Consider the following 4,227-nt stretch of genomic DNA (forward strand, 5'->3'; position numbering starts at 1 on the left):
AAAGAGGGTTTTAAGAGAAGAAGATGAAGGAGTTTTGGAATTGACCCAAAATGGCCAATAAAACTACAGTTTCAAGTCAGTAACCACTCCCACAGGGGCAGGCAGGCTGCTCAATGTTTTTCACTGCCACTGATCAAGAGAGAGACTTTCCTTTTGCCCAAGCAAAAAATGGCCTCACAGAAACTTACAAAAAGTTCAAGAACAGCAAGCCTGTAACTGAACTTTTTTAAATCTCAGAAAAGTGGGAAAAAGCAAGATTTTTTTTTGTTTTTTCAGAGATAGAAAATGCCTTGCTGCATTGGCCGGGAATCGAACACGGGCCTCTCACGTGGCAGGCGAGAATTCTACCACTGAACCACCAATGCTCATTTTACTCCTTGAAAGCTTTGGGCAAGATATCAAAGTATAATAAACATGTGTGAATTACTGGCTGTTTTTTTTTTTTTTTTGCTCTGTTCAGTCACTTTACTTGTTTTGCTAAGAGGCTGTTGTATGTCTGGCCATTGTGTATGGCCTATCATGATTATGTAGCAGTGTACTGTTCACTTATTTATTTGGAGTATGTGTGGGGGCAGATGTGAGTGTCATGGGTATTTTTGTATCCAACTGTGCATGCTGCCCCAGTTATGGGTGGTCTATCTGCAGCATATGTTTGTATGGGCATTTTGAGACATGTATGCATCACTCTCTCTCTCTCTGTATATATATATATATATATATATATATATATATATATATATATATATATATATATATATATATATGGGATCCAGACACATGCTCGACTAGCATATGTCCGAATCACAAAACATCGAACACACATACACAAAAGTGCTTCACATCGACAAACACGTCCGTGTATGTGTGCCTGTTTCATAGATCAGACTACAGTGCGAGTAAGGGAAAATTCCCTTTTCCCCACTGTAGTGCGATCTTGGAGTGAGAAAAATAAAGTAGGGGGGGTGTGGGGATGCAGACATAGATTTTATTTTTGAACTACACATACACAGAAGCACTTTTCGATGATAAGCGCTTTCATGTATGTGTGTTCGATGTTTTGTGATTCAGACATATGCTAGTCAAGCATCTGTCCTAGACTCAAAGATATATATATATATATATATATATATATATATATATATATATATATATATATTTGTATATATATATATATATATATATATATATATATATATATTTGTATATATATAATATATATAATATATATTTGTATATATATATATATATATATACATATATATATATCTGTATACCTCAGTATTTATTGGTAATATAATCTATATATTGTTTTACACATATATGTATCTCCATACAGATCTCTCTCTCTCTCTCTCTCTCTCTCTCTCTATGTATATGTTTATTTTCAGATATACATATATATCTATATATATATATATATATATATATATATATATATATATATATATTTGTAGATACCAATCCTTCCTAATTGCACAGTGTCTCTTCCCTATTGTAAACTGGCTGTAAAGTAGGGTGTGTTTGAGAAAATATCCTAAAACCACACATCTGAAATGGCTTACTGGTAAATTGCTTTGACTATGGTGTGCATGCTCCTGGGTTCAAGACCTGCAAGGGCTGTTTGTTTTGTTGTTAGGCAGAACAAGGACTGTTGGATATAGAGTGATTAATGCAGTTTTGAGCAGCTTTAAGCATGTTTGTATGGGTTTGCGTGATGGTAAGTGGTACTAATGTATGGTTAAATGAATAGGCACTTACACCATGTATGCTTTGCTTACCAGTGCACAAATCTGCTTAGCATTTACATTTAAGCAATGCTTAAACCTGAAAAGCATAGCTCAGACCTGGTAACCATTGACCACATTCTTGTCTGATAAAATAGCAGGGTAATGACAACTTTAATAAGTGTATTTAATTTTCTGTACATAACATGCTTCTATGTGCTGTCATTACAATAGCAACGGGTGTGACTATACTGTATGGGACACCTGGGTATACATGGGTAATACCACAATCTTTTTTCTTTGTATTTGTTTTATATATGGGCAGTATCCCAGGTTATATGCAGTCACACTTGCATGTTGCACCAGCTACAGTGCACTGGTTGACAAACATAGTTTAACACATATTGTATCATTAAGTTAGTTTTCCAAGTAAAAGTAGATTGCAGATTGTAGTACTTGAACCATACACCCCTGCATGCAAAGCTGGGACTCTGAGTACTGACTATCTTGTTCTTGGTGTTTGAGCTGTATGTTTTTTTGTATCTCCTATTGGATTTTTATATGATATTATGATATTAACTGTAGACTACTATGTTATTTGGACATGTCATTGAGGAATGTTGTCATGTAGTAATGGCATACCTTTCAGTTTCAGACTTCTGTCTTTCAAATAATTCATCCTAATGCATAACCTGTTGGCTATCTACTTTCTGTCTTTTCTCTGTACAGATGTGCAGATGTCAGGTATTGCTAAGGCCATACTGCTATGTAGGTGCCCACATAGTATTGTGCTGTGGGCCTGGACACTGCTACTATTTCCAACATATGGGACATTCCTTAATGTGGGCCTAGCCCCTTTTCCTTTCCTGTGTGAGGGACATTACAGAGGTGGTGGGCTACAGATTCACATACAGTAAGTGAAAATATGTCACAGGACAGGACATGTGGAGACAGCCAAACAACATGGGGGACATATCCCCAGATTTCTGAACAGATTCTATGTCATCCATACTGTTACACGCATGGTGAATTGGTAGGTGGACAATGTTACTGGCCACATGTTTTCCTGTTATGTTTTGTCTGTTCCCCAGACAGTTGGTGTCCTTGGTAAATCAGTTGTGGACTCTGGGGAATGCAATCAATACTCACATCTATTGGTATTACTGACGTCCTATTCCTCATAAAGGATATGTTACAACAAACCCAGTAACATCTGCAACTGTCTCAATTTTTGACAACAATATGTCTCATCTACCCCCGTGTTTGTGCATCTGCCCCCAAGTGATATCAGGCTTTGTTCAGATGTCAGTGAGGCTCAGATGTATTTATCATGTCTTGCCTTCATTCCTGCTACCATCCCAGTGATGTAGTAGACCCACAGACATGTCAGGGAAGAGGCCATAGATATGAGTCCTGAGCCTGTACATTCTGAGGTGAACTGTACAAATGTGAGAGGCCTGTGTATGTCTGGCCATTGTTAACAGACTGTTATGATTGTGTACACATGTAATGTGTACATGTTATTTGGACTGTGTATGGAAGGGGGTAGATGTAAGTGTTTTCACTCCTTCTTTATCTGACTGTGCATGCTGCTCCAGTTTCTGCTGATTTATTGGATGTATGTGTTTGTAGGGGCACACTGAGACATGTCCTGTACCATGGTCAGGATTCAGACCACACTGAGAATTGGGCCATTATATGTATGGCTAGTGTGTGAGTTGCAAACAATGATGTATTTGTTCACACAGTCCTTATACTATACTGTTCACTTGACTTACCAGTATGTGACTGTGGTGATATTGGTTGTGGGTATGCACTTTCACACTGGTGTCTGTTTGTCAGTGCTCTTACATCCCTGTAGTGCCTGATATATTTGCAAATACATGTGTAATTACCCATAGAGGATTTCCTATTACTATTACTTGGTGCTATTTCACTACATATGTTAGAGCACACAGGAGGGTGTTACTGCAGCAACTGTGTTAGCTTATCTATGCCAGTACTTCAGATACATCCCCATTTTCATGACTTTCACTCAACACTTTGTCAGCCTTGGTCAAGATTCATTGCAGTAAGGGGTTCTGCGTATACCTCTCAACTGGCTGGATTGTTTCAGGATCTCCAGGTTTATTGCTCATATTTCTGGTATGTTTTACAGATTATTCTCATTCCTCTGGTAAATCACTGTGATGATATGATAATTGTTGTCAGTAAATGATGATGTACATTTCATTTTCATACCTCACATCCATTAGAATATGTATGCTAAAACAAACTGTGTCACTCTGTCAAGGAGAGTACAGGGGGGCAATGACCTCTGCCTTCCTGGATGTAAAAGCGTTATTAATGAGATGTGCCACATAGAAGGGCTTTCTGACCACAGTAGCAATGTGGTAGTCAAAAGAGACATTGCTATCAACCTGTATACCCAGATTTGTGATAATGCCTTATGTGTTCAGGGGACTACCATCAATGTGGTAATTCATGGGAACAGGGTTTTTCC

At 37.8% G+C, this 4,227-nt stretch overlaps 1 non-coding gene across 1 annotated transcript; it reads right to left on the reverse strand.

The window, feature by feature from the left end:
- Positions 1–294: 294 nt before the first annotated feature.
- On the reverse strand, positions 295–365 carry TRNAG-GCC. The gene has a single exon. It is a non-coding gene; the product is annotated as a tRNA-Gly (tRNA).
- Between the last annotated feature and the right edge of the window lie 3,862 nt (positions 366–4,227).

Source organism: Protopterus annectens, chromosome 7.part1 (genome assembly GCF_019279795.1).
Source record: "Protopterus annectens isolate FY-2018-M chromosome 7.part1, PAN1.0, whole genome shotgun sequence".
NCBI classification, from domain to species: Eukaryota; Metazoa; Chordata; order Ceratodontiformes; family Protopteridae; genus Protopterus; species Protopterus annectens.